Raw genomic sequence first — 24,721 nt, 5'->3', positions numbered from 1 at the left:
GTTAACTTGCTTCTGATTTCTGAAATGTACTTGCCCATCCTTCAGAGGTCATGGGAAATATGTTTTTTGCCTTTCGAAAAAAGACGCGAAAGTTAGAGACATGTTCTGTTTTCAACACGGCTGGTGAAATGGCCAGACTATCATAAATTCGGATTCGCCTTTGAAACATTTAAAGGCGACGACCTAAAAATCACTTAGTGCAAATTTAAAATCACGGTTCCTATTTATTTCGGTCTGAAAGAAATAACGATAAACGTGTCAGTCAGTGCCCTCGGTGAGACGGTGATGAACTTGTTTGCTGCGAAGTTCACCGCTGGGCAAAAGTTGACGCCGTTTAAAGGACACGAACCCACTCAATGTAAAGGATGAGCTCATAACCAACAGGTCCCGTCAACGTCAAACACCTCATTTCTTGTGCAATGGAGGGAGCAGAGGCGTGTCCATCATCAGACGCCAGCAACTTTAAGAAATGGAACAGATCAAGGCACAGACGCAAGTTCCAAATCCTTTCAATGCAAAGTTATTTCACTTTATTTAAAGTGCCGTGAGGCTAAAAACGGGTCCCAGATGATTTGCGTTCACTCGTGATTTGTTTTCCAGTGTTGGTCCGTCAGGTTTGCAATTCAATTTGTATTGGATATTGAAGATATTTCAGGATGATTGCACAACATACCATGTGTAAAGCAACCATCTTGATAACTTCAATCATCACACACTCTACATCGACGCTGCAGAGGCCCCAGCACCCCTTTCAATATTGTTTTTCTTAACTCACAGTTTTCAAAAGGGAATTGGATAAACGCTTGGATGGAAACATTTTCAGGGCTATGGGGAAACAGCAGGCGAGTGAGACTAACTGGACAGCTCTTTCAGAGAGCTGACACAGGCACGATGGGCCGAATGACGCTATCTTATTCTATGATTCTATTAATAGATCAATTTCCGCCTTTCACGTAGCCTCCCTAAATGGAGCGCAGTATTCGTGTCCCTGTGAAATAAGCTCCTGAACAGTAATACGGAAATTAGTGTGGCTGAGCGGTTTGAAACTCTGGTTAGGCTCCTAACTGGAAATTTCCTCTCCAAGATTGATTAGTTTATCAATTATCTCCCCCTTTCGATCTTAAATGTCTTTACATATCTTTTTGATCTCTTCTTCTACTGTCACGCCCACAATACTCGTCTCGCTGGTAAAGACTGATGCAAAGTGATTATTTAATATTTCTGCCATTTCGCTGTCATTTCCTGTGAGTTTGTCGTGTGTATCCCTTAGTGGCCCTATTCCTATCCGAAATTTTCTTTGGCTGTTGATGTGTCCAGAATACTTTTCTTTTTTTGATATTCCTTTTTGCCTTTCTAATAGTTCTTTGGACTTCTTTCCCAGTCTTTTCACATTCCCCTCTCTCCTTTATTGTCTCGTGTGTGCCTTTTTCTTCAGTTTCAATTTTGCCCTTGTTTCTTTATTCTTCCCTGGTGTGTCATTTCTGGCTGGTTTGTTCTTGCTTTTTAGTGGGATATATTTCTCCTGGACTCTATTGATCACCGTTTTAAATGTTTCCCACTGTTGTTCTATTTCTTTGTCCAGGTCATTAATATGTCAAACATTTCACCGTTTGAAACTTCTCAAGTCACAATTCCATCACAAAGCCAGTTGCTTTTGTGGGAGGAGTAAATCAACTTGGTCGAAAAATCAGCTGCAGCACAATCCACAAATAATATATTTTCACGTCTTCGTAAAAATAAGGATTGTCAGAAGTGGGATTTGAACCCACGCCTCCAGAAGTGACTGCGACCTGAACGCAGCGCCTTTGACCGCTCGGCCATCCTGACTACAAATTTAATGTTTCATTCTGCATCAATTCTGCACCGTTGGCCAGTGAACGCAACATAAAAGTTTAAAATGATACTCGCCCAACGTGGGACTCGAACCCACGACCCTGAGATTAAGAGTCTCATGCTCTACCGACTGAGCTAGCCGGGCTTGCTTCCTTGAATCACCTTATCTGTTATTGCAGCAAGCAGGAGAAAGACTCCATTTCAAATTATTGGAATCAATTCTGAGGGACAGGATGAACTGTCACTTCGAAAGGCACGGACGAATCAAGGACAGTCAGCATGGATTTATTAAGGGGAAGTTGTGTCTGACTAACCTGATTGAATTTTTCGAGGAGGTGATAAGAAGGATCGATGAGGGTAGCGCAATTGATGTCGTCTACATGGATTTTAGCAAAGCTTTTGAAAAATTCCCACATGGCAGATTGGTCCAAAAAGGAAAGGACCATGGGATCCAAGGGAATGTGGCTTGTTGGATCCAAAATTAGCTCAGTGGCAGGAAGGAAAGTGTAATGGTCGACGGGTGTTTTTGTGGCTGGAAGGCTGTTTCCAGTGGGGTGCCGCAGGGCTCGATACTTGGTCCTTTGCTTTTTATGCTCTACATTAACGATTTGGACCGAAACTTTGGGGACATGATTAAGAAATTTGCGGGTGACACAAAAATAGGCCGTGTGGTTGATAGCGAGGAGGAAAGCTGCAGACTGTGGGGGTTCAGGCTATTTTCTGACAACAAGGCACTCAATCCATCTCTGAACGAATTTTGAACGAATACGTGTGTTTGACCCAGCACAGCACGATGGGCCGAATGATCTCCTCTCATGGACTCACAGAATACAATGATACTAAGTGTTATCAGTCGGAAAAGCAACACATTGCAAATAAGAGCAGAGAGAGGAAACTCGTCTAACAGCGTAACAGCACGGTGAGATATTGTATTTGAGAAGGATGAGGAGGGATAGTTTATCATGGTGGTAGTCACATTGGGTATCAATTGTGACTTTGATAAGGACCATTTCATGCTGCAACTGGGGCGGAAACCTGATTGGAGAGATTCAGCCCGGGCGTGGCCCCATCGTGCGCGGTGAGATGGAGGGGGGTGGGGGAAGTGTCAGAGCTGGGGCTCACCGGTGGAAGCAGCATAAAAGTTTAAAACGGTACTCGCCCAATGTGAGGCTCAAACCCACTACCCTGAGAGTTTTTAAAGAACAGGTGGAGCAGCCACTGTCTGAATCTCTTGCTGTACTTGAAAGAACACATTCCAAGTACGAGCAGAGAGAGGACACCATTCAGTTGCCCATTGCGTTGCACAAGATACCATCGGTTTCTGTAGTGTCGTGGTTCTCACATTTGCTTTACACGCGAAAAGTTGCTGGTTCGATCCCGGGCGGAAACATTATGTTGGAACTTCGTCTCCACAAACATCCAGGTTAATTTTCTTCTCCTGCCAAAAAAGGAGACAGTGGCTGCTCCCTTGTTCTTTGTAAGCTGCATCTTTTACTTCATTAAGCAGATAACTCTGAGCGACAGAAAACTGATCCTCAGTGACGCTCATTTTAAATGTTATTCCCTTTTCCTCCAAAAGGGTATATTGGCCTTGGAAGGAGCGCGGCCCCGATTTACCAGAATGTTAGCAGGGCTCGAAGGGTTAAATTATGAGGAGCGGTTAGAAACTTGTATTTCCTGGAATATAGAAGGCTTTTTAGGATTTTGAAAGGGAGATAGGCAAACCCTTTCCGCTGGTGAGGGAGTCAAAGACAATATCACAATATCACAAAAGCTGTTTTACGAGTGAAAACACTCCAACGCATCACTGTGAGTGTCAGAGACGAGTCTCTCGGTGCCGCGTCCTGTACAGTGAATGTCAAAACTTTTTAAAGTTGCAGAAAGTGTTAGGGATTCAGTTTCACAAACCTTTAATGGGAATGAGATTTTGTCAGAGGTTGCAGCCTTCCCTACTTCTCTTGCCCTTTGCGAGTCACCTGTTCCGGTTTAAATTCACAAACTGGATGAGTTGGTGATCACGGTGTAGCAGACTCAGCGGTCCCGGGTGAGAGAGTGAGAAATAAGCCCGGGCGCGGCCACAATGTGCGCGGTGACACTGCACGGGATGTCGGGGGGAGTCAGAGCTTGGGTTCACCCCTGAAAGCAACATAAAAAGTTTAAATCAGAGCACGCCCAACATGAGGCTTGAGCCCACACCCCTGAGATTTAGAGTCTCACACTCTATCGACTGAGCTAACCGGGCCTGAAAAATTCAGCCGCTCTTGTCTATCATTGCAGTAAACTCGCCCGTGGGTATGCATGTGCAGCAATCCCAACATGACGACCATATCATTGGCTGTGTTTATCTGTGTGTGTGTGTCCACCTTCAGGTTGATTTTGAACGAATACGAGCGTTTGTCTTCCGTTTGTAACATTAAATAAAAGAGGGCATCAGACACTTCCCTCCCTGACACTGGGGAACCAGTGAGACAGACCTGTTATTGTGAAAACGCAAATGAAACATTAATTGCGGAATTATATGGACTCTTATCAGCGCCAGAAGTAGATTTACAATATATACACCTCAATAAATAAATAAATAATACAGATTCATGTAAATACATTTGCAACTAACAGAGTCACGAAACCATAAATATTATTTGAACCTAATACAAACACTCCCAGATATATTGAGAAATTTTTCATGCCTTCCCTGATGGTCCAGTGGTTCGGATTCGCCGTTCTCACCGCCGCGGCTTGGGTTCGATTCCCGGTCAGGGAATTTGCTGTCACAAAAAAACACTTGCCACTTTTGCAGAATCATCCCAAATTGACGGCACACAAGGAGGCCATTCGGCCCATCGCGTGCGCGTCGGCCGAAAATGAGCCACCCAGCCGAATCCCACTTTCCAGCAATCGGTCCGTCGCCTTGCAGGTTGCACCACTTCAGGTGCAAATTCAAGTATTTTTTAAATGTAACGAGGGATTCTGCCTCGACCACCCTTTCAGGCAGTGAGTTCCAGACCCCCACCACCCTCTGGGTGAAAACATTTCTCCTCAGCTCCCCTCTAATCCTTCCACCAATCACTTTAAATCTATGCCCCCTGGTTATTGACCTCCCTGCTTTGGTAAATAGGTCCTTCCCATCCACTCTATCTAGGCCCTTCATAATTTTGTACACCTCAATTAAATCACTCCTCAGATTCCTCTGTTCCAAAGAAAACAACCCCAGCCTCTCCAATCTTTCCTCACAGCCAAAAATCTCCAGCCCTGGCAACCTCCTCGTAAATCTCCTCTCTACCGTCTCTAGTGCAATCACATCTTTTTTGACCAGTCTGCCAATTGGGACCTTGTCAAAAGCCTTGCTAAAATCCAAGTAGACTACATGAAAGTACTCCAGGTGTGTTCTCACCAAAGCCCTATTTAATTGCAGCAAGACTTCCTTACTCTTATACTCCAACCTCCTTGCAAAAAGGCCAACATAACATTGTTCTTCCTAATTGCTTACTGTACCTGCATGTTAACTTTCTGTGATTTGTTTACAAGTACACCCAACTATGAATAACAACATTTATTGGACTCTCACCTTTTAAAAAATATTCTGCTTTTCTATTCTTCCTACCAAAGTGGACAATTTCACATTTTCCCACCTTATACTCCAACTGCCACCTTCTTACCCAATCACTTAACCTGTCCACCTCCCTTTGCGTCCTCCTCACGGCTTACTTTCCCACCTACCTTTTTATCATCAGCAACCTTGGATACATTACACTCGGTCCCCCACCCAAGTCATTAATATAGAATGTGAACAGCAATTGCAACATAAATTGTCCGCCCAGGATCGAAAGCAGGGCTGTTCGCTTGCAATGCGAACTGATAACCACTACACCACAAAAAACCGCTGGTGATTTATACTGGACAGAGGGGAACTGACCAGTCACCTCTCTCTGCTCGGATTTGGACACTTTTACTTCTCTTTAAACAACATCTCTCCTGTCCCACACTAAAATCATGCAAGAGAATCATACAATTTTACAGCACAGAAGGAGGCCATTCGGCCGTGTTGCCTTGCCTACTCTTTGAAAGAGCTGTCCAATTTCGTCCAAAAAACCCAGCCTTTTCCCCGTAATCTTGCAAATCAATCCTCTTCAAGTACCTGTCCAATTGCCTTTTGAAAGTTCCTATGAAAGCTGCTTCCACCACCCTTTCAGCGAATGGCTACCAGATCGGAACAACCCTCTGTGTGAAAAAAAACTCCTCATTTCCCCTCTTGTCCTAAAAGCTCTCAATCCTTGCCCACGGATGCCTTTTTACAAACATTTCATTCATCAAAACCACACAAGTTACACAGGAAAAAGTCTTCATTTTCAAGTAATTAACGTTCCGAAGGAGCTCCTTAATTTCCCTCCCCGAACCGAATGAATCAGATCATTCTCGTCCGGATCCTTTTCCACATGAACCGGCCTCCCCCTCCACTCAGGAAGTAGCCATTCTGATTCTGTGACTGTGGCCAGCTTTGTTCGGGCAGTTTGTTTGACAGGGACGTCACACCGCACTCTCCTCCCGTGTTTTCTTCCACATCCGCAGATTGGGGCCGGGCCTGGACTGATTTTTTTCTCTCTCACCCGGGGCCGCTGAGTCTCCTACGCAGATCACAAACTAGCTCTCCTACACCCGATCACCAACTCACCCAGTTTGTAAATTGAAACCGGAGCAAGTGCCTCGTCAGAGGGCAAGAGATGAAGGGGAAGCACCAACCTCTGACAAAATCTCAGGCTCATCAGAGAGGTTTGTGTATCTGAACCCCGAATAACCTTCTGCTCCTTTTGAAGTTTTGACCATTGCACACTGACGCGGCACTGACAGAATCGTCTCTTGCACTGACAGTCAAGCAAGTGTCAAAGTTTAAAATAGAATTCGCCCAACGTGGGGCTCGAACCCACGAGCTGTGAAATTAAGAGTCTCCTATTCTACCGATCGAGTTAGCAGGGCATGCTGAAACTTCTCCATTTGGTCCATTATTGCAGCGAGGCGGCTGCTGGCTCCGCCCCAGGGGCTGAATTTTGAATCAGGAAGGATGCAGCTCAGAAGCAGGCCATTCGGGCCATCGCGCCCGTGCCTTGCCGACAAGCCATGTACCAGATTCTCCTGAATTCCAAGTGTGGAACGAAAGCGAACAACAAAAGCCCCTACATTCGACCGTGGAGGTACAGGTAATTCTCTGAGAAACCGGTTTGTCTATTTCCCGGTGTTTGTCTGTCTCTCTGGCTGTGATTATCTCTGTGCGTGTGGAGCTGCAGGCTGATTTTGAATTAATTAATTTGTTTGTGTATGTTTCTTGCAATAAATAAATGAGGGAATCAGACGCTTCTCTCCCTGACACTGGGGAAGTAGTGAAGCAGAATTCAGAGCAGGGTTCTGTTTATTGTGAAAAAGGCAATGCAATATGAATTCCGGAATTATTCAAACTCCTACCAGCGCTGAGAACAAGTGTGACCCCGACGTGATTTGAACACGCAGCCTTCTGATCGGGAGTCAGAGGCGCTACTGTTTCCTGAGCCTATTGTACTTTATTCCTATTGAATGACGGGAATATCCTCAATCAGCTAAAACGAATTAAAAGATGAATCACAGCGAAAGGGAAATCCATGTGATACCTGATAAACTAACTAGCCACCATACCTTGTGGTCTCGTGGTTCGGATTCATCGCTTTCATCACTATGCCCAGGCTCGAATCCCAGTCAAAACGCAACTTTTGAAAACTTGTTACATTAATTGCATGAACTTACTCAAACTCTGTGGGGAAAAAAAAATCATTGTTTTAATCACCATTAATTAACCGATAACGTTATTTTGCAGAATGAAAGGCGACTAAGGGAAGTTGGAAAACTTTAATAATTTCTTTTATGCGATGAACTTTTTATCCCTTCTCATTTTACACACTGTATTTTTAAGGGCTCGGTTTAAAATGTTCAGTGCTCGTGAGACCACGAATTTGTGTTAAATTTAACAGGATCGGCTAGTTCACAGAGAAAAAATAAATTTGCCCCAACATAATGTCCCCGCACTGGATCGAACCAGGAAATTTTCACATTATGAAGCAAATGTGATAACCGCTACACTACTAATTTGATTATTAACCAGAAGTTCGAATAACTGCATTGATTCTCTTTCATAACTATTCAATTGATCGAAGTTGCACAAGTCACAAAAGAAAAATGTTCATTTCAAAGTTATTAAACTCCAAAATTTGGCCTGCCTTGTTTGGACAGGGGTTGCCCCAGACGTCACAGCCTCAACAAAACATATTCTCAACATTTCCACTGGGAACAGGAGGAGGCCATTCAGCCCCTTGAACCTGTTCCGCCCTTCAGTTAGATCATGGATGATCTGTACCTCAAATCCATTTCCCGCCTTTGCTCCCGATCCCTCGATACCCTGACCCAACAAAAATCGATCGATCTCAGTCTTGAAAGCTTCAATTGACCCCCAGCATCCACAGCCTTTTGGGGGACAGAGTTCCAGACTTCTACTGCCCTTTGTGTAAAAAAGTGCTTCCTGATTTTGAATCTGAATGGCATGGTTCTAATTTTAAGGTTATGTCCTCCTCGTTCTTGATTCCCCAGAGGAAATTGATTCTCTCTCTCTATTCTATCGAATCATTTAAACATGTTAAACACATCGCTCAGACCGCCCCTCAATCTTCTATACTCGAGGGGATACGAGCCCAGTCTATGCAGCCTGTCCTTATAATTTGACCTTTTTAGCCCCGGTAACATTCTGGTAAATCTGCTCTGCGCCCCCTCCAAGGCCAATCTATCCTTCCTGAGGTGCAGTGTCCAAAACTGAACGCAGTTACTCCAGACGCATTCTAACCAGAGCTTTATATAACTGGAACATAACTTCCACTTCTTTATATTCCAGCCCCTGAGATAAAGGCTCACACTCCGTTAGCCTTTTAAATTATTTTTGGACCCATCCGTTAGCTTTTACTGATTTATGGAAATGAACCGTTAATTCTCTCTGCTTCTCCACAGTTCCGAGCTTCTTACCATTTGGAAAATACCCTGACCATCGGTCCAAAGTGGATTACCCCACATTGAACTCCATCTGCATTAGTTTTGCCCACTCACTTAATCTATCAATGTCCCTTTGCAACTTTCCAGTCGCATCCACACTACTTACTGTACCACCTAACTTAGTGTCATCAGCAAACTTGGATATACGACTCTCTGTTCTTTCATCTAAGTCATTGATAAATATGGTGAAAAGCTGAGACCCCAGTTACAGATCCCTGGCGGATACCACTAGTCCCTTCCTGCCAATTGGAATATGTACCCATTATCCCCACTCTCTGAATACTATCTCCTAACCAATTCTCTACCCATGTCAATACATTGCCTCAAGTTCCATGCGCTTTCATTTTTGCCAACAGTCTCTTGTGTGGAACCTTATCAAATGCCTGTCGTAATTCCATACAAATAATATCATAGGAACATAGGAACAGGAGTAGGCCGTTCAGCCCCTCGTTCCTGCTCCGCCATTTGATATGATCATGGCTGATCTGTGATCCAACTCCATATACCCGCATTTGGCCCATATCCCTTAATACCTTTGATTGCCAAAAAGCTATCTATCTCAGATCTAAATTTAGCAATTGAGACAGTATCAATTGCCGTTTGCAGAAGAGAGTTCCAAACTTCTACCACGCTTTGTGTGTAGAAATGTTTTCTAATCTCGCTCCTGAAAGGTCCGGATCTAATTTTTAGACAAAATGGTGGCAAGTTCGCAGGACATCTTGGACAAAATGGCTGTAAGTCCTTCACGGCTGTTCGACAGGAACAGAAGGAGGCCATTGAGCTCCTCAAGCCTCTTATATGGGAACTGAAGGACATTGAGCCTCTGAAGGCTGTTACACAGGAAAATGAGGAGGCCATTCAGCCCCTCAAACCCGTTACATCGTTACTGGAGGCCGATCATCCCCTCAAGCCTGTTACATAGAATCAGGAGGAGGCCATTCAGCCCTTCGAGCCTGTTATATAGGAACTTGAGGCCAATCAACCCCTCAATCCTGTCAAATAGCAAAAGGAGGAGGTCAATCAGCCCCTCGAGCCTGTTATCTGGGAACTGAAGGCCATTCAGCCCTTCGAGCCTGTTATACAGGAACTAGACACCAATCAACCCTTCAAGCCTGTCGGATAGCAACAGGAGGAGGCCATTCAGCTCCTCGAGCTCCTTACACCAGATCTGGTGGCCAATCAGACCTTCAAGCCTGTTACATCGGAACAGGAGGAGGCCACTCAGCCCCTCGAGCGTGTTATACGAGAACTGAAGGCCATTCAGCCCCTCGAGCGCATTACACCGGAACTAGAGGCCAGACAGACACGCAAGCCTGTTACATCGGAACAGGAGTAGGCCATTCAGCCCTTCGAGCCTGTTATACTCGAACTTGACGCCATTCAACCCTTCAAGCCTGTCAGATAGCAACAGGAGGAGGCCATTGAGCCCCCGAGCCCGTTACACCAAACCTGGAGGCCAATCAGCCCCTCAAGCCTGTTACATAGGAACAGCAGCTGGCCATTCAGCCCCTCGAGCGTGTTATACTGGAACTGAAGGCCATTCAGCACCTCGAGCCTGTTACACTGGAATAGGACTCGGCCATTAAGCCCCTCGAGCTTGTTGTACTGGAACAGGAGGAGGCCATTCAGCCCTTCGATACTGTTATACAGGATTTGGACGCCATTCAGCCCCTCGCATATGTTACATAGCAGCAAGAGGAGTCCAGTCAGCCACACGAGCCTGTTACATAGGAAGAGGAGTAGGCAATTCAGCTCCTCAGCCTGTTCCGCCATTCAATTAGATCATGGCTGATCTGTATCTTAACTCCATCGACCCACCTTGGTTCCAGAATCCTTCATACCCTTGCCGAACAAAAGTCTATCATTCTCCGTTTTGAAATTTCGGATTGACCCCCCGACTCAACAGACTTTTGTGGGAGTGAGTTTCAGATTTCCACTACTCTTTGTCTGAAGAAGTGCTTCCTCACATCACCCCTGAACGGCCCAGCACTAATTTTAATATTATACCCCTTTGTTCTAGACTCCCCCAAGAGAGGAAGTAATTTCTCTCTATCTACCCTATCAACTGCTTTCATCATCTTAAACACTCAATTCAATCACGCCTTAATCTTCTATATTGAGGGGGTACAAGTCTAGTCTATTCAACCTGTCCTCATAATTTAACCCTTTTAGCCCCGATATCATTCTGGTGAATCTGCGCTGCAGCCCTTCCAAGGGCAATATATCCTTCCTGAGGTGCAGTGCCCAGAACTGAATGCAGTCCTCCAGATGGGCTCTAACCAGAGCTCTTTGCAGGTGGAAATATACCTCCACCCCTTTTTGTTCCAGCCGTCTTGAAATAAAGGCCGATATTCTATTAGCCTTTAAATCATTTTTGTAACTGTCCACCAGCTTTGAATGATTTCTGTACTTGGACCCCTAATTCTCTCTGCTCCTCCACAGTTCTGAGCTCCTCACCATTTAGAAAATTCTCTGATCTATCTTTCTTAGATCCGAAGTGGATGGCCTCACATTTCCCCACATTGAACTCCATTTGCCACAGTTTTACCCACTCACATAATCTCTCAATGTCCCGGGGATGCTTGGTGCTTTTGTTTGTTTGGAGAATGCTTTATATCAGATCGTTATTGTAAAAAGATTACAATTGAGTTTTATTTTGTACAGTTTCAACAAGATCATTATTCCACGGTAAGTAAAATGTCCGTGTTTTTCAGATAGTGGAGACAGTTCAGAGATAGTTGCCTTTTTGTCAACTTTAATGAAGTGAAATTTTGCTGATTTAAAATCAGCTGTATTTCTAGGCTTGAAAAAGCAGCTCCTCTGTTAGGTGAGGCTTCACTCCCAATGTCTCAGTGTTTCCGCTTGTCCTGATATCAATGTAACATTTGAAGGGCTCCAGGTAATGAACAGTGAAACCCCTTCAGATTATCTCAGCCCACTCATTCTATCCAGTGCCTTATAGTACCTGCTCTTCAGAGGGTAACAGATTCGCACTAGACTAGGCCTTGTTTTAGACTTTAACTGTCAAACAAATTGATGAAACATATGAGAACAAACAGAATAGTCGCAGTAAGACAACAGTTTTACTGTAAAGATCAACCAGATCCTTATTGGTAAAGAAAATATAAATAATTCACAAATACTATACGAAACTGTGACCGAACTTTCGAACATCCTGGTTCTTTGTTGTCTTTTTCTCACAAACTATGGAAGCTGTCGACTTGAAGAAAATTCTCAGAGATTCCAAACAGACTCACCAGTTTGAAAAAAACAGCAACTGGGTGCGAGTCATTTTAAACAATGGTCTGTTTAATTGAAAAGAAACTGCCAATCAAAACTGTACGAGAAGAAATGAACCCGGAGGTTTGTATCTGAATCAAATGTTTGAATTTGCGAGGTGCAACCTGCCTTTTAGAGGTGTAGACTGCCTTCAAGAGTTGCAAACCACTCACGCAATATGGGGGCTCCCCCTCCCTCTTGCTGGTGAGAAGCCGCTCAACAGCGCAGCCAGGCCTGACTGCTCGCAGGAATCAGGTGAATCACCAGGCAGCACCAATCTCACGGACTGTCTGAATCTCAACGACCGGGTTCAGGTTAATCACGTGGAGGTTAATCGACCCCCGCGCCCGAAATCAGGGGTTATCGAATTTAACCCCGTACATATCTTGATATATATTTCACATAGAATAAAGCACGGCACAGAAACAGGCCATTCAGCCCATCAGGTTAAGAAGTTCCCCTGAATTTATTTGACAACATCAACTTCTGGAGTAGAAAATATAATACAAGATATAATCTAACAATATATTTATATATATTTAAAATCGAATGCATGAGTACAAGACAGAACAGAGGCCATTCGGCCCGACTGCTATTTCTAGTTTACAACAACTACTTCTTGTTTGCACAATACAATATAATATATCTTTAAATAAATATTACATAGAATGCAGCACCTCACAGAAACAGACCATTCGGCCCATCTGGGTAAAGATTTTCCTTTGAATTCCTTATTTGACAACAACAACAACTTCTTGAAAACGCAGTATAAAATAATATATAATATAATTATATAGTTCTATATATTTTACATTGAATGTACAGTACAGCGCAGTGTAGCACAGAGGCCATTCGGCCCAACTGCTATTTCTATTTTGCAGCAACGTATTCTAATATGTAAAATATATTTATCTTTAGACATATATATATATATATATATATATATATATATATATATACACATTGCATAGAATCTAGCACGGCACAGAAAGAAGCCATTCGGCCCACCTGGGTAAAGAAGTGTCTCTGGGATTCCCTGCTTAACATCAACAACAACATCAACGACGACGACGACGACGACGACGAAGACAACAACAACAACAACGATTTATATACTACATGGAATTGCATCGAATGTACAGCAGGTAAACAGTGCCTTTCGGCCCAACTGTAAAATAAAAATCCCACAGTGCACCCAGTGATAGTACCCCATTGATCCACAGAGTCCCAGTGATCTAAAGTGCACCGAGTGATCCCACATTGCACCCAGTGATAGTTCCCCAGTCATGCACAGTGTCCCAATGATCCACAGTGCACCCAGTGATCCCACAGTGATCGCAGAGTGACCCCCTGATCCCACAGTGCACCCAGTGATCCAAAGTGACCCAGTGATCCAAAGTGCCCCAGTAATCCCAGAGTGTCCCAGTGCTCTCAAAATGATCCCAACGATCCCACAGTGCACCCAGTGTTCCCAAAGCGCACCCAGTGATTTCACGGTACACCCAGAGGTCCCAGTCTCCAAACTGCATTTGTGTAAAAGTTTGAGAGACTTTCTTTGCATTCAACAACTTGTGTATATAAAATAACGTGTGTTATATTATTTATATATTACATAGAATGAGTAAAGACATCTCTCCTTTAATACCACGAAGCTGAAACTTAATGGCGGCCAGCAAGGCGGCCATCTTAAGCAAAATGGCCGCCAGTGTCCCAGTGATCTCACAGTCACCCAATTATCACACATTGTCCCACTGGTCCCACAGTGTCCCCAGTGATCCCACAATGTCCCAGTGAACCTGCAGTGTCCCAGTGATCCCACTGCAACCCAATGATCACACATTGTCCCAATAATCCCACAGTGTCCCAGTGATCCCACAATGTCCCAGTGAGCCTACAGTGTCCCAGTGATCCACCAGCAGCCCGTGATCCCACGGTGTTCCGAGTGATCCCACCGTGACCCATTGATCTCATAGTGATCCAGACAAAATTCACGTGAGCCCCATTGCGTGCAGCCTCTGGTGAAGGCCTCGGTCGGTCCCCTGTGGAGAGAAAGCTTCTTGTACAAGGAATACTCCTCCTCCAAAACATTCTCATTCCACATCTTTATGTTACAGCATTTCCACAAACAAATTCCTCTGGAGAGAGAGATTGTGAAAAGGAATTGATTGTAAACAAAGCAAGTGATTAAAAAGGCACAACAAGAGCCCAGAGCTCCCCCACACTCACTCACTCACACATATTCACACACAGTCATTCACTCATTCCATTACACAGGCAGGCAATCTCTCAGCAAACACCACTGACAAACAAACTCCCCAGTTAAAAAGCAGAGAATCTGAAGAAAAGAGAGAAATGCTGGGAGAGAGAGAGAGAGACAGAGATAGAAAGACACTCAGGGCAGACTGAAGAGCACAAGTTGCTTCTCTCTCTCTGATACAAGTTTGCTGCGTGTTCTCTCCTGCTTTGGCACTCATTCCCTCACTCCCTCAAGCACCATCCCCCAACCGTCCCCTGAAAGGTGCTGGTCTGTCTGTCTGTCCTGGTTAGTGTTTGCTGCAGGGTCCAAATTACCCCTGTGCTCATTTGATCTTCTGTTCCTGGAGCAGCCGAAAAAAGCCTGGGCATTTTTTGCTGCTTCACCCGTTTTGTTGTAGTTTGCAAAGGTGAACGAACTTTGCCTTTGCTCTTTTCTCTTACTTTAATTAGCAGTGGACATAAAGCCTGCAGTTTGTGGGCAACTTACAGTTTGTTGATTTTTCCAATTAGCCAAATAGTTCCAACAAATTCATGACGTTTAAAACAGCGAAAGCAAAATAGTTTTTTTAGAAACCTAATAAACAGCATGATCCCTCACTCAGTTACAGGGACAATCTCTCAGCAACATTCATTGACACAGAAACAAAGCCCAGTTTATAAAGGAGAAGAATCCAAAGAGTAAAAGATTGAGAGACAATCTTTATCGACAACAACAACTTTTATTTATATATTACAGCAACTATTACAACATCAATTTGCATCTATACATACACATGTATTTCGATTATACAACTACTATTATAAAGCCTCCATAAAGCATGTGGGGAAAGAGCAGAGGGGGAAATTGGACAAATTCGACAGCCCTTTTGAAGAGTCGGCACACGCACAGTGGGCCGAATGGCCTCCTCTTCTGCCATAGTCACCATGAAACCATGAATCTGTGAACAACAAATTCAATGCCATGAAACTGAAACAAAATGGACACCAGTGAGGCAGCCATCGTACTGAGGGGCAAGCTGGACATCTTACTGAGGGGCAAGGCTGCCACTTAACTGAGGCGCAAGGTGGCGAACTTAATGGGGGCAATATGGTGATCAGGAACAAATTGACCGCAATGAAGCTTAAACAAAATGGCCGTCCTGATCCTGAAACATAATGGCCGTTAATAAGGCATCCATCTCACTGAGGAGCAGCTTGTTACGGTGAGAGACAAGGAGAGGGTTCATTTGGTGTTCCTGTTAAATCATTGTTGCACTATAGTTAAAGATACAAACTGTGTGAGACTGGCACTAGCTGGTGTTTAACACAAAGACAGCGGTGCAGTGAGGGAAATAAAGACCAAAATGTGAACTTCTGCAAAAAAGGATTAACATTTGGTTATTTGGACTTAATTCTTACAGAGAAGGAGAGACCAGACATTCAGAGGAAAGGTCCAATGAGCCATTTTGAATAGAGTTTGCAATTGTAGCTTCTACTAAATAAATCAGAGTAAAATTGGACTCAATCTGAATGTCGTTCTGATCTGGGATTTGGTTAATTTCTCCATTATTCATATTTTTCTTTAATCTGAAACAATAACAGTATTTGTAACAGATACAGAGCACTTTAGTGACACAGCAGAAGGGGTAAGAGTACATTGTGATTTATTACAGAATCCAGCAGCTCACTGGGAAAGTTACACATGGTACAGATGGAGGAGCAAAAAGGTGCAAAGTGATTTCACACTTTAATTTGCGGCAATGACTGTTTATCTCCACAAGGTTTAGTTTCATATTTAAATAACGGGCTCTTTATCCTGAAGAAACTTCAGGCACAAACTATGGTTTTATGAAGAAAACAATAATTTATTAATGTTAATAAACCAGAAAAATTGAGATTAGAATTTAAACAACACCTTGGGTTTATGCCCGAATTAAAATTGCTTTAACACCAATAAAACAACACATTCTGAATTCCAAAAATACGTAACCGTTTGGAAATCCAATGTCGATCTTAGGCTAAGTCCGTAACGAAATTTATTTCCTTGTGGTTGGCTCAAACTTGGAGCAAGTCTCCAGGTATTTTGATGGATAATGTTGCAGTGTAGCGTGGCTTTCTCTTGTGTCCAGGTCATTTGCTTCACAGGCAATCGGTAAACCAGCATCGAGGCATCAAGCTGGGAGGTAGCGAGCAGTCAGGAAAATTCGAGGTGAGGTGGTGCTGACAGGAAGCGAAAGGTGAGGTTGGAGCCCGAGTGGTGGATCTGTGTCTCTCCCCACTCAACTTCTGCCCAGCTTTTAAAGACCCATTTTAACAGAGAATCACATCTCTGGGACGATGGCTTATCAACAAAAGGTTCCTACAAATAAAACCCATGATTGATTGACACTTCACTTGTTTTCTCTCAGTGTCCACAACGGAACCAAGTTAATTCCGTAGATTTTCAAACCACCTCTAGCCCTCCTGGAATCGTTCTTGTTGCTATAGTGATCTATCCTCTGCTGTGTGATCTTTCATAATGTGTTATTATCAATCATTTTAACAACCCTTCCACCTTTTAACAATCCTTTTCCTTCAGACATGCTGAAGCTGACTTATTCTCAGGTTTTCGTTCATCCGATGATCTTTCACCACACAGAGCAGCTGGGAAACTCCTGCAGTAAGTAATGGTCAGTGTCAGGTACACGAGACTGAGGGACTTTATTGTGCAGCCTACAGGCATCACCTTTAGAAATGTCAAAATTTAATCCACAAGAGTGTTACCCCAGAACAAACATGAACTGTCTGACCTGCTTCATCTGCTGCTGTTCTGCTGGTCAGCACTCTCACACACTCCAGGCTGATTACACAGTTTGTTTGGTTATTCAATGCTTTCTGTGTTCTATTCTCACTCCTGTCTCTACCCTCCTGTCACTATATATGTTTGTCCATCTTTCATTGTGTCTGTTCTCTGTTTATATCGTTTGTCTCTTTTTATTTTCTGCCTGTTTTTCTATCTTATTTTTTCCACTTCTACTTCCATCACTTTGTAACTTTTTGTCAGTCTCTCTCTGTCGTTCCATCCATGCCTGCTTGCTCTCTCTCATTATATCGATGATTTCTTTCACTCTTTCTTTCTCTCTTTATTTTTCTCTCCTTTCTTACAAACTGTCTTTATATCTCTCCTTTGCCGAGTAGCTCTGTCTTTCTCCCTCTTTGTTTCTCTCTCTCTCTGTGTCTCACTCTCTCTCTCACACACACACACCCTCGCTTTTATGTGAATCTGTCTGAAATTTTTCTGCGCTTTTTTAATCATTATATTTCTTTTGTCCCTGTATTCTCTCCCCATCTGTCTAAATCTCTCTCTTTTTTCCCCTTCTCTCTGTTTCTCTCTCCCGCTGTTTGTGTCTCTCTCTCCCTCCCCTGTCTCGCTATCCCACTCCCTCTCTTTCTCTCCCACACCTCTGTCTCTTTCTCCCTCTTTCTCTAACTCTCTGTCATTTTTTTTCTCTCTCTCTCCCTCTCTCTCCCTCGCTCTCTCCTTTTCCATTTATGTGGACTGCATCCATTCTGATCAGGCCCACAGCAGCTACTTTTATTACCAGCTTTTCAAATTTTGCCCGGTGGCCAATTGGTTGAAGTCCAGCTGAGCTCTTTAGAGCCGCCATTTCGAGCAACAATTCATGTGTCGTCTGCAGAGTAAATCCTGCCTCAATAGGAAAGATTGTCAATAAAATATATCAGAATCAGATTTCAGATCATTTCAGGACTCTGTGCTGCTAATATAAAATGTACTTTCCATGCCCTGGGAAGTGTACGGGATGGAGAATGAAATGCGATTTAATTCTAGTGCTTGAAACCCTTCAGCTCTTTCTATGATTTCACTAATTTAACAATTAGATTGAATGGATATTTCGCTGCGTTCTTAAGCTCCTCTCTGAATTTAGTCTGGGTCAGGACATAAATACACGTGTTTGTGCAGGAACTGAGAAGCTGCAGCATCTTTGCTACGTGTTCTGTGAGATAAACAGGGTCAGTATAGGAGTAATAAGACTGAATGTCTGCAATTCGCACATGAATGTAAAATTCAACCTGTGTCAGCCACAACAGTATAAAACTGCCCGATATACTGAAGAGTAAAATGATGGATTTCTTTCGGTTCTCCATCTCTGGATCACTCTGATTCTCTCCATTGCTGCGGCCCCGGAGTCCCCTGCGGACTCGACTGGACACTAAAATACGCCTGACCGTCAGAACATTGAACAGCAAAATCAGACAGAACGGGACACATGGGGTTAAAATGAGGTGAAACATCTCAAATGCGGCCCATGCGGGGGAAGTACGGAAGATCAATTTAGTCTCACAAAACCAGGGAACATTGTCAATTATAAAGCCAGGTTCATTTGTAAAGTACCAGGGGACATTCACCAAACAGCCCAGCACACTCACTGTTCCCAGAACCACAGCTGCCGTTCTTTCGGTGCAATATTTAGTTTTCAGCTTCTCACAACAAATGGCCACAAATCGATCAAAGGTGAAAGTGACTGTGAACCAGACAGAAACCCCCGTGGCTGCAGAACCCAAGAATATAATAAAACTACACACGGGAGTGATGTCCAGGAATGAAAATGGGCGATACATCCAAAGAATCTCTCTCAATATCGGATCCGCTATAACGACCATGAGATCGGCCACTGCCATTCCCACCAGGTAGACACTGATACATTTGGAGAGACCGCACTTTCCTCGGGACAGGATCACAATCGCCACCAAGTTAACTGTAAGAGAGAGAAAAGGAAGCAGAGAAATTACTGATCAGACCTGGAGACAAAGCAGCAGTTTGAGAGGATCTGGGGTGAAATTTCCAGCTTTGTTGCAGCATCGATGGGTGGGAAGTGATTGATTGACGTGGACAGCACTTTCGGGCAGAGAGATGTTTTTAAACACAACGATCAATAAGGAATTGGGAGATGGATACAGAAAGCGAATAAAGTGAGCACCGGATCCACTGGGAGGGGTGAGTGAGGGCGCAGTGCCGGTGCGGAAAGGAGAAGACGTTTTACACAATGGGAATCCAGCGATTTAAAGCTGGATTTGGGTCCCAGACTGATGGGAAAGAGAGGGAAGTGTCGGGAAGGTGAGGGGATAGGGGGACGTGCAGCCTCTTTGTTGCTCTGGGTTAAGAGAGCCGACAGGGGCTGGGACTGAACGGGAAAGGCAGCTGGAGTCCGAGCCATTGAGTGAGATTGGGAGGGAGACAAGGAAAAGAACATGTCGGAGCTGGAGGGGAATCAGGAGCAGAAGATTTGGGACAGTGGACAAACTGAAGGAACGGATGAGGAGACAATGGATAAAATGCAGTGGGAGGAGAGGCTGGGATTCACAGGGAGAGACTGCAGCAGAGTGTTAGAGGAAATCTAATCTATAGGTCCCACTAACACAATCCAACTAATACATTCAACAGTTCATTTCTGTGGTTATAGCTGTCAGCGAACCTGTGTTGGGTATAAAATATGTTCAATAAATTCACTTTGTGCATTCAATTAAAATTAAATTGATATGTATTAATTAAATCAACCTCGTTGTTCATTGAATTCACCCCAACTTTAACGTACAGTATCCGGATAATTCATTACGATCAATAAATTATTGATTCTCTTCTTGAAGTAACTTTTAATCATGTTTAGTGACACGTTGGAAAACAAGGAACATTCACAAAAACAGACTGAGTGCCTGACAGGGATATAAACACAAGGAGCGAGTCCCACAATATAAACTCACCCAATCTGAACATATCATAAGTCACATGTTCTATATTTAATTGTACTGGAAGTTTCAGCAGTTCATTCTGATGATATATTCACACCACAGCCTCTCGCTTTCCCTCTCAGTGGCCCTCTCTATCACTCAATCTACTCTCTTTCTCAAGTCCATTTTTATATCCGATTAAATCCTATCAGCTTGTGCCTGCATTCTGTTCACCAGCCCCGTGTTCAACCGATCCTATTCTCAGTGTCAGTTTGTTAAATAGTGAAGCCTCTGTGGAATAGTTTAATGTTTCTACAGATCATCCGATTCTCCACTTGTTCACCTACACTGTTCACTTCATCTACAAATCATGGAATAAACAGAATCAATTTCCTCTCCCAAATAGATCTCACAATAATTAAGATTCCTGCTGCAGTAATTATAAAGTAAAGTGATAGATGGCGGGATTGTTCAATTAACAAAACGACAAAATCACACTTATAATCTACAGATACATAGAAGGGCTCCTGTTTCCAACAGATAGAGTGTTAACTGATACAAGATAACATCGAAACATTTCATTTTACAATGTAGTCCAGTAACAGTCAATGAATTCATCCACAGTGAAGCAGAGAAGGAGATGTGAAAGAGTCAGCAGAAAACTCAGTTCAGTAGCCAGACATCTGAAGCGGCGTCAGATACACACATAATGAAATAATATTTCATAACAGTGATCACCAATACATACATTGAAATCCCAGTTAAACTGAAGCATGTTATTGGGGAGGGAGGACACTGCACTGCCTCCTTGTAACACTGAGACCGTGAGCTGTCTCATTATCAATCACTGAAAACACATTGATGAAAACATATTCCAGAACAGGTTAGTTCCACACGATGGAAATATTAACAGCTCCTGATGGTCTGATACCAGCTCTTAGTCCTGACAGCGTCTGATTCCAATACATTCAATACGGGAATTATCCAGTAATGATGCCAGGTTTGTAAGTACAAAGGTCACGACAGACATAATATAACTCCTACAACTTCGAGCGTTTACAAGTTAAGGAGATAGCATGAATCAACAATATATTAATACAGGGATTAATCCAGTTACAATGCCAGTGTTGGATATACGAAGTTCATTACGGATATAATGCACCTCCTACAAGACCGAAAGAGCAGAGACTTAACACATTCCATCATTCAACCAATAGAACAGAACAGGTCACTGTGTAATATGTGTAGGGAGAAAAAGTAATTTGCCAAGTGCAGCATTGGACTTAACACTGATTTCTACAAATAATTGCTGGGATAATGGCTTACCTGGAACTCCAACGGCTGCAAGAACAGGATAATACATGCGTTGTACATGAATTATTACTGGATATCCCATTTCTGTGAGAAGCACTGACTTCTGTTGGCCTGGAAACCACAGCTCCAGCAGGCACTCTGAGCTGATCCATTCCAACAAGTCCTGATTTATACAGTGGGTAAGTCTCCACTGACACGGTTATACTCCTGACCATTGCTGTTAATTACAGTCAGTTCAACAAACACATTACATCAGCAGCTTTGACTCCGATGTAAATAATGTGGTGAATCAAACACAAACATCTCAAAGTCCACGATATTACTTAATCAGACCTCTCTCAGGAATAAAGTTTAAATCTGTTCTCATGCAGGACTGATCCAATAATAATGAGCGGGTCCATTTACAGCTTTTATATAATTATATTGACCATGTTCACTCCTGGTGTTTCATTTATAATTTAGACAGATGTCTCCGCAGTGTGCACTGAATCCAGGGACACAAGCAGACCCGTTTCACTCTGTTCCTGCAGTTTCCCAGTTAAAATATGAATTGTGAGTCTCTGACACGAGGACAGTTAAAGGGCAGGTTGAGAATTGCAGCCGAGAAATGACTGTGGGTGATATTAGGGGACGGACACTGAACGTGTCCCATTGACATTCCTCTCTCCGCTATTTTACTGCAGATGTTTACCCGTTTATTCTACATTGGTTAACGGCTCCAGTAAATTGGTCCCGTGTCACACCGAGCTGAGCTCATGACCCGATTTGACCTCCATCATAAAGGCCCAGTGATTCCCTCACCCGCCTCCTTTCCTTTCTCAGCCCATTGCCATTGAAACCCTCATTAATGCCTCTGTCCCCTCCAGACTCCATTCCTCCAATGCACTCCTGGCCGGCCACCCAATCTCTACCTTCAATAAATGTGAACTCGTCCAAAACTCTTTTGTCTGTGTCCAACCAGCACCAGGTCCTGCTCGGCCTCACTGACCCTCACTGGCACCCAGTTCCATATCACTTATATTTAAAATTCTCATCATTGGGTTTAAATCCCTCCATGGCCCACCCCTCCCCATCTGTACACCTACAGGAAACCCACCAATGACCTCCTCATTCATCGGACACTGGTCTCTTTTGCTGGGACTACCCTCACTTGGTTCCATTCACCGATCTGATCAGAGCCAGGAGAAGCTTCTCTTCCCACCCTATCACCGTTATCTCTGATGTTTCTAAAGGTTCAATCCTTGGCTCCCTCCTCTTCCTCATCTACACGCTGCCCTTTGGTGACACAGTCCACAGACCTGGACCAGCTTTCACATGGACGATGACAAAACCACCGCCTCTGTTGACCCTTCGTGCAGGAACAGAGAGATCTGGGGTTATATGTGCACAAATCGTTGAAGATGGCAGTGCAGATTGAGAAAGCAGGTCAAAAAGCATACAGGATCCTGGACTTTATAAATAGAGGCAAAGAGCACAAAAGCAAGGATGTCACGATGAACCTTAATAAAACACTGGTTCGACCACAATTGTCGTATTGTGTCCAGTTCTGGGCCCCGCACTTTAGGAAAAATGTGAAGGCCTTAGAGAATGTGCAAAAGAGATTTACTAGAATGATTCCCAGGATGAGGCACTTTAGTGACGTGGATCGACTGGAGTAGCTGAGGTTGTTTTCCTTGGAACAGGGAAGGTTGAGAGGAGATTTGATCGAGGTAGTCAAAATCATGAAGGATCCAGTTAGAGTAGATAGAAAGAAACTGTTCCCATTGGCGGAAGGGTCAAGAATCAGAGGACATCAATTTAAGGAGATTGGCAAAAGAACCAAAGGTGACATGAGGAAAAACTTTTTTACATAGCGAGTGGTTCGGATCTGGAATGCACTGCCCGAGGGGGTGGTGGAGGCAGATTAAATCATGGCCTTCAAAAGAGAACTGGATAAGTACTTGAAAGGAAAAAAAATGCAGAACAACGGGGATAGGGCTGGGGAGTGGGACTAGCTAGATTGCTCTTGCATAGAGCCAGCACGTATTTGATGCTCCGAATGGCCTCCTTCTATGCAGTAACCGTTCTAAGATTCTATGACTCCAAAGTCTTTGTGCTCGTCAGACCCACATTCTGTTTTGGATGAGACACAATTTCCTCCAGTTAAAAATTGGGAAGTCCGAGTGACGAATTCCTTCCCATCCCTGGCTTTTTGATTGGTGAGTCGCTCACCACTCCGGTCCTCCACCTTTGGCAACTTGTGCATCCACAGTTCATTTGTCCGACTTTTGACAGCCGTGTCTTCAGCCATATTCACGCTCCAGTATGCCCTCCGTCAGCCCCTCCATTCCCATCTCCCCACTTCAGGTTTCAGCCGTGGCTCAGTGTTAGCACTGTCACATCTGAGTCAGAAATTTGTGAGTTCAAATCCCACTCCGGACACGTGAACACATAATCCAGGCTGACACTGCAGTGCAGTGCTGAGGGAGCACAATGTGGTCTGATGGTCAGGACTGAGGGAGCACTGTGCTGTCGGATGGTCAGTACTGGGGGAGCACAGTTCTGTCGGATGGTCAGTACTGAGGGAACACTGTGCTGTCGGATGGTCAGTACTGGGGTAGCACAGTTCTGTCGGATGGTCAGTACTGAGGGAGCACAGTACTGTCGGATGGTCAGTACTGAGGGAGCACAGTGCTGTCGGATGGTCAGTACTGAGGGAGCACAGTGCTGTCGGATGGTCAGTACTGAGGGAGCACATTGCTGTCGGATGCACAGTGATGAGGGAGCACAGTGCTGTCGGATTGTCAGTATGGAGGGAGCACAGTGCTGTCGGATGCACAGTGATGAGGGAGCACAGTGCTGTCGGATGGTCAGTACTGAGGGAGCACAGTGCTGTCGGCTGGTCAGTACTGAGGGAGCACAGTGCTGTCGGATGGTCAGTAATAAAGGAGCACTGTGCTGTCGGATGGTCAGTACCGTGGGCGCACTGTGCTGCCGAATGGTCAGTACTGAGGGAGCACAGTGCTGTCGGATGCACAGTGCTGAGGGAGCACAGTGCTGTCGGATGGTCAGTACTGAGGGAGCACAGTGCTGTCGGATGGTCAGTACTGAGGGAGCACTGTGCTGTCGGATGGTCAGTACTGAGGGAGCACAGTGCTGTCGGAGGGTCACTACTGAAGGAGCGCCGTGCTGTCGAATGGTCAATACTGAGGTCGCACAGTACTGTCGGAGGCTCAATACTGAGGCAGCGCAGTGCTGTCGGGGGGTCACTACTGAAGGAACGCAGTGCTGTCGG

General features: G+C 44.2%; 1 protein-coding gene and 2 non-coding genes across 3 annotated transcripts in view; all 3 read right to left on the bottom strand.

The window, feature by feature from the left end:
- Window positions 1–24,721, bottom strand: part of LOC137316335 (NACHT, LRR and PYD domains-containing protein 3-like) — a 302,370-nt gene that overhangs the window by 203,777 nt on the left and 73,872 nt on the right. The gene's annotated exons all lie outside the window — the stretch shown is intronic.
- trnal-cag (transfer RNA leucine (anticodon CAG)) lies at window positions 1,745–1,827 on the bottom strand. The gene has a single exon. It is a non-coding gene; the product is annotated as a tRNA-Leu (tRNA).
- Window positions 1,906–1,978, bottom strand: trnak-cuu (transfer RNA lysine (anticodon CUU)). The gene has a single exon. It is a non-coding gene; the product is annotated as a tRNA-Lys (tRNA).

This window comes from Heptranchias perlo, unplaced genomic scaffold, assembly GCF_035084215.1.
Source record: "Heptranchias perlo isolate sHepPer1 unplaced genomic scaffold, sHepPer1.hap1 HAP1_SCAFFOLD_59, whole genome shotgun sequence".
Lineage (NCBI taxonomy): Eukaryota > Metazoa > Chordata > Chondrichthyes > Hexanchiformes > Hexanchidae > Heptranchias > Heptranchias perlo.
Note: the sequence above shows the minus strand (reverse complement) of the source record. Positions and strands in the feature narration are given on the sequence as shown.